The sequence below is a fragment of the Sus scrofa genome, chromosome 4 (genome assembly GCF_000003025.6).
Source record: "Sus scrofa isolate TJ Tabasco breed Duroc chromosome 4, Sscrofa11.1, whole genome shotgun sequence".
NCBI lineage: Eukaryota > Metazoa > Chordata > Mammalia > Artiodactyla > Suidae > Sus > Sus scrofa.
This window is the reverse complement of record NC_010446.5, coordinates 60,579,346-60,592,338: the sequence shown is the minus strand read 5'-3', so window position 1 is coordinate 60,592,338 and position 12,993 is coordinate 60,579,346. Positions and strand designations below refer to the sequence as shown.

Below are 12,993 nucleotides of genomic sequence, written 5' to 3'. Positions count from 1 at the left end.
CTATTTCTCTTTTCCGACGAGCCCATACTGTTTACTTTCTAAGACAAGTTGTTCATACTTCTACTCATTTCCTCAGTTTTTCCTTCTCACAGAGGGTTTTAGCCAGCTAAACTTTTACTTTTATATTGTCAGGCCTGTTTATATTTACATTCTTTGTGTAACCACCACCAAGTCTTTTTTTAATATGTTGATTCTAAATTTTGGAAATGTGTAACAGTGTTGGCATTCCACAAACACTGTCTGATGATGAATCACAAGTATGCTCTGTTCTTAGATAGAGCCCATCCCAGGAAACCTGGGACACTCTCGGAAAAAAGTTCACAAATAGACTCTCTTTTTTGTTTATTTTTTGATTTTTTTTTTTTTTTTTGTCTTTTGTTGTTGTTGTTGTTGCTATCTCTTGGGCCGCTCCCGCGGCATATGGAGGTTCCCAGGCTAGGGGTCAAATCGGAGCTGTAGCCACCGGCCTACGCCAGAGCCACAGCAACGCGGGATCCGAGCCGCGTCTGCAACCTACACCACAGCTCACGGCAACGCCGGATCGTTAACCCACTGAGCAAGGGCAGGGACCGAACCCGCGACCTCATGGTTCCTAGTCGGATTCGTTAACCACTGCGCCACGACGGGAACTCCTTGTTTATTTTTTAATTCAGTTGCTTGATATTATTCCAGATTTACATTTGCTTTATATCTGGGCTTTGACTTTTTCATAGGGGTCAGTTTTTATCCTGAATTGTGTTTCTTTTTGCTTTCTGCTCTAAATTTGCTATTACATTATCCTCATTTTATTTTTCCCATCAAAGTCTCAGAGGTTACCCCCCAGAAACTTCCATGTGAAGCTCTACATATTTTTTTTAAGTCTCAAAATGCAGTATCTCAAAATTTCACAAAGATATGAGTGTGGGCAATTTTTTCACTCATTATATTGGGATCCCCATGAGCCTGTTCAGTTTTGAAACTTATTATCTTGCTTTAGTTTGGAGATATTTTCATTTTTTGTTTGATAGTTTCTTCTTTCCCATTTCTTTGTTTTTTCTTTCTCACTCTCATTTCTGTTAGTTGCACCTCCTAGATTAGTTATTTTTTGTCTCTTGTCTTTTATTTCATCTTTTAATTCTCTTTCCACTTTTGATCTTTACATAAGAAATACTTTTATTACTTTTAGGCTTCTGATGCATTTTATGTTTTTTGTTATCATATGTTTAATCTTTAAGATTTCATTCTAGTTCTATAGTTATTTCTGTTTTTAAGTTTACATTAATTTTTGAAACTATAAAAATGCCATACATGCATAAAGTCAAGTAGATATTATCTTCAAGATTGTCTTAGCTACTCTCTTTCTTTTCAATACTGTATAGATGTTTAGAATGAGCTTATTAAAATTCACTAAAAATCACAATTGGATGTTCATTGGAATTGTTATAACTTTGTGGATTAATATGATTTATTGAGTTGAGGTGAACTCTGTTGGTATTTTCTTCAGCTTTGGGGTTTTCTCCATGGGACCCTTTCATGTATATGAATATGTATATTAAGTATATTATGATTTTATAGAAAAATTTAATTTTAAAGGAAAAAACCCTCTGTTTTCTTTACTTGGAGGTAAAGGAAGTGCTGTTTTAGTCAGCTCTTGGTACAATATTGTATAATAGCAACGACAAAATCATAAAGTGCTCAGTGGCTTACTGATATTAAATTTATTTTTACTCTCCCAAGGGTATAAAATGGCTGATCTAGGCTAGACTCCTTTGGAATAGGGCTACCCTATAGGCTTCTGCTTAAGTTTCAAACCCAAGTCCAGGCTGAAAGAATAGTAGAATGAGTGACATGTTGTTTTTGTGGCAGATCACAGGTGCAGGAGAGAGCAAGCTAAGCCACGCAAGCAATTAGTCTCTGTTACATCATGTCCACTCACATTCTCTTAGTCAAAGCAATTTCATGGCCAAGCCCAACATTAGTGGGGAAGGGAAGTATATTCCACCCACAGTGGGAGGCACTATAAAATTACGTAGCACAGGGTGTGGCTGTATAATCCTAGTTTAGGAAACTGAATAAATGGAACAATAATCCAATTTATATCAAGAGGAAAGTACGTGAATAGAAGTATGAATATTCTTGATGTACCTGACTTTTTGTTTATCTTGCCATTATCAGAAATTTCCACAAGCTTTTTTTTTTTTTTTTCAAAGAATTTTCGTTTATGGAATTCCTGTCGTGGCTCAGAAGTAACAAATCCCTAAAAAGACAAAAAATAAGAATTTACTAGATTAAAAATGTTACTCATTTACTCTTTTTTTTTTTTTTTTTTTTTTTTGTCTTTTTAGGGCCGCACCCACAGCATATGGAAGTTCCCAGGCCACAGGTCAAAATCGGAGCTACAGATGCCAGCCTACACCACAGCTATAGCAACGCCAGATCTGAGCCGTGTTTGTGACCTACACCACAGCTCCAGATCCTTAACCCACTGAGCAAGGCCAGGGATTGAACATTTGACCTAATGGTTACTAGTCAGATTCGTCTCTGCTGAGCCACAGTGGGAACTCCACACTTCTTAATGATATATAATTAGTTACTCTACTGTAGTAGTGATGAAAATTAGAGAGGAAAGCGTCTCAGTCTCTCTTGTGAATGTAAGGTCTGTGTTTTAAACAGTCCAACCAATATTCCTCAATATTGAGGATATTCCTTTTTTTTTTTTTTTTTTTTTTGTCTTTTTAGTTCCCAGGCTGAGGGTCAAATCAGAGCTGTAACCACAGCCATAGCAATAAGGGATCCCATTAGGATTCAAGCTACCTCTGCAACCCACACCATAGCTCACAGCAATGCTAGATCCTTAATCCACTGAATGGGGCTAGGGATTGAACCCACATTCTCATGGATACTAGTTTTTTTCTTTATTGCTGAGCTAACAATGGGAACTCCTTGAGGATATTCTTTATCCTCAATATGCACCATTATTTCCTTAATTCTTTATTTACCCTAATCCTGCTTCTCCTTAATTTCCCATCACCAGATCTCTTGTGTTATTATCACATTTTCTTTCTTTCTTGTCCCTATACCAACTGGTGAACAGATCCTGTCAGCTGCAAATCATCCTACCTTTCAAATCCCCTCACTCCATTAGACATTTTCAGCTTTAACCAGAAGTTTTACCTCATAGACATCTGGGGCCAGAGCATCTTACATAAAAGAAATCTGAGAGTGTCCCATGTTTAGAGGCCTCAGCTGCTAGGGCTGTGTTCAGTCTCCATTGACTGAACTCTAAATGTCTTAGCAGGAGTTCTCTTTTGGCTCAGTGGGTTAAGGATCCAGTGTTGTCACGGCAGCAGCTTGGGTCGCTGCTGTGGCACAGGTTCATTCCCTGGTCTGGGAACTTCCACATGTCAAGGACACGGCCAAAACCAACATGTCTTAGGGTACCATCTAGAGCCCTTTGCAATTTGGTCTCAAGGTATTCTCACATGAGAAACCTCCACCTTCTCCTCTCTCTGCCACTCAAACTATGTAAAATGCTGACTGCAAAACCTTTCACTCTTCTAGATGATTCTCTCACTCCCTTGTCCATAATCTATTATCTTCTCCACTCAGTAAACCTGATTCCCCTTCCAGAGCCAGTTCCCCTTTTCCCTCAGGCTCTGATTGACTCAGTGGGTGGTCTTCTTCTGGGGTTCTCTCAGCATTCTACCTGAATATCCATTAAACAGTTTTTCTTGGATTCTGTATTTTTGATCATTAAAGTACACCAAACTTTAAAAAATGAAATGACATTCAGAGTGTAAAGAATAAAATAAAGAGTCTATAGCAATCATTGTTCTCTGGCTTTAGAGAATACAGTTAACCTTTTTGGTACTATTTTTTTTAAGGTTTTTTTTTTTAATTTAAGAATATGACAAAGGCTTTTTTTTCAGTTATGTTCTATTGTAAAAATTAATTTAGCTCTTTCTCTCTCACCCTAGTTTGTTCATTCTTCCAAGGAGCATCTGTTCTCAGTGTACACCCTATTTCAAGGGAACCATGCATTGTCTGGCAAATAGGAAGCACTTCATTAATAGGCTTTTGAATATTAAATGACGTGGGAATGTCTCTCTAAGCACAAATAATTCAATGAACCAAAAAATGTAACTATAGTCAGTGATAAATTACAAAATGATAGGGTTTTACTGATGTTAGGGCATCATATTATGATACATATATATTTTGGGATGCTGGCATCAAAACAAGGCTATAGTCATAGTGTAATTCTGTGCTAATCGTATTTGTCACTGTTTTGACCTCTGGAAGTTGTTTGCTATAAGGCATCCAGTCACATAAGGCTTTAAATATTGATCAAAGAATATCACAGCTTTAATACCTGTAAAAGATACAAAGGGTTAAATCATTCTAGCCCTGTTTTTTTTTTTTTTTTCTCCTTTTAAAGACATGTAACTTCTTTGTCTGATCTCCTTATGGTCCTTGTCACAACTGTGTGGCTTTTAATCACTCATACATTCAGTGAGTTACTGCACTGCTGGAACCTTAATAATGTTCTAGTTTGTTTGGATGATCTTCCTGATAAAGTCCTGACAATCTCTCAGTATAATGGGAAGACAATCAAAATAAAAAATGCCCTGAGAGTTCAGGTAGTAGAGCATACCATTACTTTTCACATGGTGCAAGGATATTAAAATACTGACTTTCATGCTTTTGATTGAGTTTGTGATGAAATCCCAGAAAAATGGAAAATTTGAATTATTCTACTGCCAGTAGAGACTGTATATCATGAACAGAAAGCAGGCGTGTGTAACCAATTCTTATATCATAATCTCAAGAGTGTCAGATTGCTCTTCTTTTATACGAGTTTCTGTAGTATGTCTAAGTAATTAATTCGTTATATAGCTCTTTTATATTTGCAGTTACCACACGGAATTTTACAAAAATATAAAATGTCATCTTTAGGGCACACTGTTTGAAGAGTTAATAATGATGATTTATGTTGATAGACTGTTTCAGATTTTTCAAGGTACTTTCCATTAAATTATCTGACTCACTAGCCCTCTTAAGTAAGCAGTGGAATTGTTAGTTCTCCACCTGTCCCATTCTTTCTGCCTCCTTCCCTCTTACTATTTTCCCATTTCTCTCTCTTCCTTCCTTTCTTTCCTTCCTTCCTTCCTTTTTTCCTTCCCTCTTTTTTCTTTCTTTCTTTTTTCCTTCTTTCTTTCTTTCAAGGAGGCAATTTGGTGTATGGAAAAAGCATAAAAAAGTGAATTCAGGCATTTCGTTCCATCCTTGCCCCCACTGAATTTAGTTTAGGGCAGATAACTTTCATTTCTCTGAACCATAGCTCCCTAATTGGCAAAATAAAGATAATGCTGAAATATAGTCCTCAAAGTTGTGAGGATTTTTTCTTTTTTTCTTTTTTTTGGTCTTTTTTAAGGCTGTAACTGAGGCACATGGAAGTTCCCAGGCCAGGGGTGGAATTGGAGATACAGCTGCCAGCCTACACCACAGCTAATGCTGGATCCTTAACCCACTGAACAAGGCCAGGAATCAAAACCCATGCCCTCATGGTACTGGTTGTGTTCGTTAACCACTGAGCCACAATGGGAACTCCTGAGGATTTTTTCTCATGGGTTAAAGGGGGTCTAATAATTCCTATCTTGTGAAACTGTTGAATACAAAAATAGGTAATGTTTATACTGATCCTAACACGGTTTCTGAAACATAGTAGTATATACTCTTTTAAAAATATTTTCTCTTCTTTCCTTTCTTCCTTCTATATTCCCTCATTTATTTCTACCTTATTCTTCCCAGACCTCTGGACAAGATGGAGCACATGATTGTAAAATCTTGGTATTTAATAAACTAACTTTTTTTTTTTAACCCATCAAGAATTAAACAAAATCATTAAGTTCTAATTGAGGCAGGAGAGGGGGATCCTCTTTTCTGAGTAAAGACCCCATATTGTCATACTTTGAAATCTCCACCGAATCCTAAAAACTTTGAGCAGTAGAATTTGAAAACTGCTGATGTCGCCCCACCTTCTCATTTTGCAGATGAGAAAGCTGAATTTGAGAGAAGTTGAGTGACTGGCCTAAACTTGCAAGCTGGTAAGTGCTGAGCTGAGGAGAGAGCTCAGCTGGTTTTTTTTTTTTTTTTTTTCACTCTATTGTTCCCCTTACTATGTGAAGGTATAGGAGGCAAATATGTAAGATTTCTCTCTTGAAGGATACTACAGTCTGTTTGTGGATATGGAATTTAGACATAAAAATGAAGAAATGAGAAGTAGCATGACATAGCTATGAAACAATTGGAACAGGTAAATGCTTTAAGAAGAGAGAAGCTCGAAGGACTATTATCCTTTGAAGGTGAACAGGGCAAACTCCATGCAGGCAGGGGCTTGATGCTCATTGTCATTTTGTTCCCAGTGCATACAGAAGTGCCTGACTTCCAGCAAAGGATTATTACTTGTTTTTCGAATGGAATGAATGATGAATGGCTTAATGAAGTATATAATTGAATCGGATCTAGAAAAAACTTAAGGGTTTAAGTAATGTAGATCAGGATGCTTAAACAATGGGTTGCACTTCATTATTGAGGGAAGAAATAAGTTTATTGGATCATGATTTACATATAAGAAGTTTATAGAGTATCATTATTTCATGAAAACTGGGTCTATTTATGTGATACCAACATAAAATACAGATGTATCATTTTATGTATACATGGTCACAGTTTAAACTGTACGTCTCACTGTATGTAGGTCATGGTTAAAAGTACTCGAAAGATACTATTTTACACAAAGGGAATATTAAGGTTTGAGGCAGGCATGTGAATGCTGTATAGAAGAATAGTGACTTTAACAGTTTTGCTCAATCAGAAGTGGAAAGAATGGTGAATCAGGACGAAGTTTATTCTGGGGAAGAAGAATCCATTTGGTTCTTTAGCTATTAAATCATTGAGACTCCTCTGCCCTCTGCTGTCTCTATTCTCCACATTAAGAGGATTTAACCAAACTACATGTTTGAAAGATGAAAAAGGTCAGTCTCTTGGGAATGAGTAAATTGGATTGGAATTGGGAAAACCAGACCAAGGACTGTGCAAAAGAGTCAGTTTAGGGAGTTCCCTTTGTGGCTCAGCAGTTAATGAACCTGACTAGGATTCATGAGGATTCGGTTCCATCCCTGGCCTCACTCATTGCCATGAGCTGTGGTTTAGGTCACAGATGTGGTTCAGATCTGGTGTTGCTGTGCCAGTGCAGTAGGCCTGCAGCTGTAGCTGCAGTTCGACCCCAGCCTGGGAATTTCCATAAGCTGCACGTGCGGCCATAAAAAGCAAATAATAATAATAACAATAATGATAATAATAATAATCAGCACAGGATAAGGAAGTTGGCCTTGATCAATGACCACTCCTAGAGAAAAATTTCTTGGCAAGACTTGGGTGAAAAGAGCTTAAAAAAAAGTGAGTGATGATGATGAAATGGAAGCCAAATAGTAAACAATTTCTTAGAACTGCTGTCTAAGGAAAAAAAATTAAGAGAAAAAAGTAGGATAGTAGAATTACAAAGTTTTTGTTAACATAGGGAAGAGATGAATATCTTTGTGGTCAACCAGGGAGAGTCAATAGAAGGCTTCTAGACATAGATGAGAAATGAAACTAAAATTCTAGTTAAAAGAGATTCCCTTGGAAGGAAGAAAATTCCTTTCTTCTAAAATCTAGTGATTAAGAGGGGGATGTATGGTCCTGGATAACAGAAACTTAAAAGAAATATGTAGTTAAAAACATTGCTTTCTGTATGTTTAAGATCGACCAGGTCAAACAGTTTGAAAGTTTGAATCGAGATATGGCATTAGCCTACTAATTTTCTGTTACTAACAAAAGACATTTTTCAAGTGTGTAAAAACATTTAATTTTCTATGTAAGAAACATTCTTTATTCACCCTAAATTTGTCTAAATCACTACTATAACTTGAGAAATAATAAATGTATATACCATATTATGTGTAAGTTGAGAACTTAGAAAAAAGAAGGTTAAGTGTTGGTATGAAAATCTTGAATTTCAAATCCTGAAAACCTCCTTAAAGTGAACTTGAGGAGTTCCCGTCGTGGCGCAGTGGTTAACAAATCTGACTAGGAACCATGAGGTTGTGGGTTCGATCCCTGGCCTCACTCAGTAGGTTAAGATCTGGCGTTGCCGTGAGCTGTGGAGTAGGTCTCAGACACAGTTCGGATTCTGCGTTGCTGTGGCTCTGGTGTAGGCTGGTGGCGGCAGCTCCGATTAGACCCCTAACCTGGGAACCTCCACATGCCACGGGTACGGCCCTAAAAAGACAAAAGACCAAAAAAAAAAAAAAAAAAAATAGAAAGAAAGAAAAGAGAAAAAGAAAAAAATGAACTTGATAATGATGAAACAAGTTCAGAGGCTAGAAATATCTTGACAGAGGGTTGAAGTACGCTCACCTAAGTTGAGCCTTTCTTTTTCATTTGGGTTCATCTGCCTTTCAGAGGAAATTCAGAGGTCGAGACTTGTGAATTACTATAGTTTAAATAAAAAGCCATTGCTTAAGTTATTTGTTTTTAAAAGAAAACTAAATAGCAGCCCTTTGTTGTTTATTAAAGGAAAGCTATGATGGCTTTATAGATATCCCATGAACATGTGTGTATGTGAGTTTACACAATTAAAAGAGAGAACATGACCATAAACATGTTTGTGGGAGGTGGGGGTGGGGTGGGTGGGTATGTGTAATGAAACTCTGTCTCCGGGCATGGTCAGGTACAAAGGTCCATCATTTGAGTCTCAGAACTAAATAAACATGTGAGATTATGATTATTTTATTGAGCTTTCTTATTTTATGACCCACTAATGGCTCATGGATCAGTTATATTGATGAGCACTGGCAACCTACAGCTTCAATGTGGTTTTTAATTTATTCATTTATTGTTTTTATTTTAAAGTGCCAAGAAGAAAATGCCCAGTTCCCAGTCTTATTTTCCATTTACAATAAGCCATAGAAATATAATCATATTATAGAAAAGAAACTACAATACGTATTAAGTGTCTACAACTGGCAATTTGTATGTGACTTTCTAATTTAACTTCAACTTCTAATGCAAATTGTTGAACTTCCAAGTTTCAGTATATATCTTCATGTCAACTTCCAATGTCAGGCTTATGGGATTTTTTTTACATTTGTTAGGCTGAACTCATTGGCGAAATTAACCCAGTTATGTGTTTCAGCATTTGTGAGAAGATAACGTATTGATGCATAATTTTTTAAATTTGTTTTTGTTTTGTTTTTGCATATGCTGTAATTTATTCATGTCATATTTTACTAGTAACTCAGATAGTAAGAATTCCATTCTGTGTAACCTTCTATAAGAACTTATAAGCAGCTTGCTCCCTAAGGAAAGAGGGCCTGACTGGGGCTACACACCCCAGTTTTATCTTCCCGAATTGTCCTACCACGTAAGTCTCTTCACCTCCTCCAGAGCCAGGAGAAATGGGTGGCCTGGGGTCAGACAGCTTCAGTTCTACAGAAAGAAATATCAGGAGTGAGGACTAAGTGTCTCCCACCAAAATATTAATATTTCTAATATTCATGAGAGGGTTTAATTTGAAAACTAAGCATAAAAGTTTTAATGAATGTAGTGGTTGGTAATTTGGCTTATTTATCTGTTTCAAAATAAAATTAAAGATTTAGTATTTGCCTTTAACATTAATTAGCCCTCCTCAATCCACTTGCTTTATCAACACCTTGCCAGTTTTATGGCTGGCCCTTTCACTAGAGTTTGTCGAGTGAAATAGAACTGTTTGCCAGTTTAGCTTCGATAATCTTTTTTTTTTTTTTTTTTTGCTTTTTCTTTTTAGGCCTGCACTCACGGCATATGGAGGTTCCCGGGCTAGGGGTTGAATTGGATCTGTGGCCTCCAGCCTACGCCACAGCCACAGCAACGCTGTATCTGAGCCGTATCTGCAACCTACAGTACAGCTCAAGGCAACACCGGATCCTTCACACACTGGGCGAGGCCAGGGACCAAACCCGCAAACTCATGATTCCTAGTTGGCTTCATTAACCGCTGAGCTACGAAGGGAACTCCTCAATAATCTTAAATATTTTGTTTTTTTAGATTATCCTGAAATTGAAAAGGAGACCATTTGACTTGATTTGTCCATGTGTTCCCTGAGGTCAGAGCCTACTATTACATTTTGAAAGGATTCTTAGGTTAATCTTTTGAACTGTCAACTTTTAGAGCTAAAATATTTATTAAAATCATCCTATGGGGAAGAGAAATACTATTGTCTATTGCATCATGTATATTTTGAATCAAATTTTTCATGTCTCTTTATAGATACAGAAATTGAAGTTCTTATATATACAGAAGTTGAAGTTCATTATCAGGTGACCAAATTTGGAAACATATGTACAGGGAGCAGAAGGGCAACAGATATCCAAGGAAGAGAGAAACACCTATTTTCTGAGTATAGAAATACTCAATATAGGGTCAATCCAAGTTAAATGAAACTAAGTTCAGGGTTCATTATTCTGTTAGACCTTGCATTTTTATTTGTATTACTTTTTGTACCATTATAAGAATTATTAAAACAAGTTCTCATGATTCACGAACTTATATAAATATATATTGAAATTCAAAAGATTCTAGGGACAAAGGATGAAAACCTTTTAAGGACCTCATGGATATGAGATTTCTCATGAGACTTCCCCAGACATTTTAAAGTTTTAAAATTTATTGTTACATGGATTCCAAACTCCAGGCCCTATATAGTGGAATTTTTAACATGTTTCTTTTGGTGAATATCATGAAATTCATGGCAAAGCAAGAGCTAGATGTTGAGTCTGCAAATGGAGGAGCTATGAATTCATTTTAAAAACTAAAGGAAGTGACTTAATCAGACTCTGGAATCTTCAGATGTGTGTGGTGACCTGAGAGAATCCATTTTGGTACCAGATAAATTTGGGTTAGACTCTTAGTACTGTGAGTAATATGTGTCTTTGCTCAAGTTACTGTTCCCTTTTGAGTCTTGGTTTTCTTGTTTATAAAACTGGGAACAATAACACATCACTGTATAAAATCTAGTTAGGATTAAATGAGAAAAAGCCCTTGCAAAATGCATGGCACGGAATAGTCCCCTCAGTATCTGTTAAGCACAATATTCTCCTTTCAATTGCAATGCATCAAATTGTCTCTCTCCAAGCTACAACCCCTATTAAAAGATAAATCCACCTCTCAGATTATATCTCTCGGCTTTGCTCATGAATGAAGGCAAATGATTGTTTTACCTAAAGAAATAGAAATGATTGTCCTTGAACAGTCAGCAGATTCATGCACCTAAAAATGAGCCACATTTGCTGAAGTCAAACCTTTCATTTCTTGCATATTTCCTTGATAATGCAATTTTCAAATGCAGATTATATGGAATCAAGTGCTCTATCTTTAGGAGAGGATGGTGTTTGAGTCTGTTCTGTAGTCTCTGATACTTTTTCTTTTTCCAGATATACAATTCTATGGTAACCCAAAGATAGTATTTCAAGAGGTGTCAGAAATTTGGTAGTTTTTCCACCTATAAGAAAGCAAAGAGGGGGAAAAAAACCAACATTGTATGATGGTTTAAGCATTTTCTTAAGATTTAAAAAAGAAAATCTGCATTCTTTTTTTTTTTTTCTTTCTTTTTTTGTCTTTTTGCCATTTTCTTGGGCTGCTCCCGTGGCATATGGAGGTTCCCAGGCTAGGGGTCGAATCGGAGCCGTAGCCACTGGCCTATGCCAGAGCCACTGCAACTCGGGATCTGAGCCGTGCCTGCGACCTACACCACAGCCCAGGGCAATACCAGATCCTCAACCCACTGAGCAAGGCCAGGGATCGAACCCGCAACCTCATGGTTCTTAGTTGGATTCGCCAACCACTGAGCCACGACGGGAACTCCTCTTTTTAGTTTTTTAATCCATATGGAATATTTGGATTTACTTCTACCTTTTAAAAAAGAACATGTGTGAATTTTCCATTTGTTTATAGTTTCAGACTAATAGTAATAACTCATTAATTGTTTTAGAAATGTCAGCTACCACATGAAGTAGTTCACACGTGTTAACATGTTCAGTCTTCACATATATATAGATATGATTCCATTTTTATATGTAGGGAAATTGAGATAAAAAGAATTTGGGTATATTTCACTGAGGTCACACAAGTAGTGGAACCAGAATTTGAACTTGGGGAGACTGGAGCTGTATACTTATTCATGGCACAGTAAATAGATAAAGTCAGGAAAAAAATAATACCACACTATGTCATTAATGAGGTTCTGCCATTTGCTTCTAATGATTTTTGGTATGCGTATGTTTTGTGTAAAGAATAGTTGTACTGTGTATGAGTAAGTTTTTTGTTGAATGAACATTTTGTTTGCTAGAAAATGGATAACAAAAGGAAATATGACAAACATTCTATATTTGTTTAACTATCATGCATGTGGATGTGAAGGAGCATTTTATGATAAGCTGGAAAACGTTGAAAAAACATTCTTTTCAATACCTAGTTTTTAGGGGTTTTCTGGTTCTTAGTTAAGAGTTTCGTTTTGGGAAAAATACTGTGCAATTTCCAAACAATGTAATTTCTGGTGAATGTGTACTTAATTGCCTAGTAGGTAAGAAATGACTTATCTATGTAATATATAAAGCAGCTTTTACTGTATTAACCTAAATAATAAAAATTTAAGAATTAAAGACCACACAAAGCTTTATTCAGTTAATTGGAATGTATCAAATACATAACAGTGATATGAAGTCCAAATATGGGAAATATCATTTCTGCTTCTTTAAGCAGGACTCAATATTTTGTTTTTATTTATTTTATTTTATTTTAATTATTACTTCCCCAATACATTTTTTTTATACTGTATAGCATGGTGACCCAGTTACACATACATGTATACATTCCTTTTTCTCACATTATCATGCTCCATCATAAATGACTATACATAGTTCCCAGCGCTACACA

General features: G+C 36.4%; 1 protein-coding gene across 4 annotated transcripts in view; it reads left to right on the top strand.

The window, feature by feature from the left end:
- Window positions 1–12,993, top strand: part of HNF4G (hepatocyte nuclear factor 4 gamma) — a 135,665-nt gene that overhangs the window by 48,714 nt on the left and 73,958 nt on the right. For 3 of the 4 annotated variants that reach the window (XM_021089183.1, XM_021089184.1, XM_021089185.1), the window contains exon 2: window positions 6,033–6,086. The exons of the other annotated variant lie outside the window; for it this stretch is intronic. The gene's annotated coding sequence lies outside the window, so the exon portion shown is untranslated. The remainder of the gene's footprint in view (window positions 1–6,032; window positions 6,087–12,993) is intronic. 4 annotated transcript variants of the gene reach the window in all.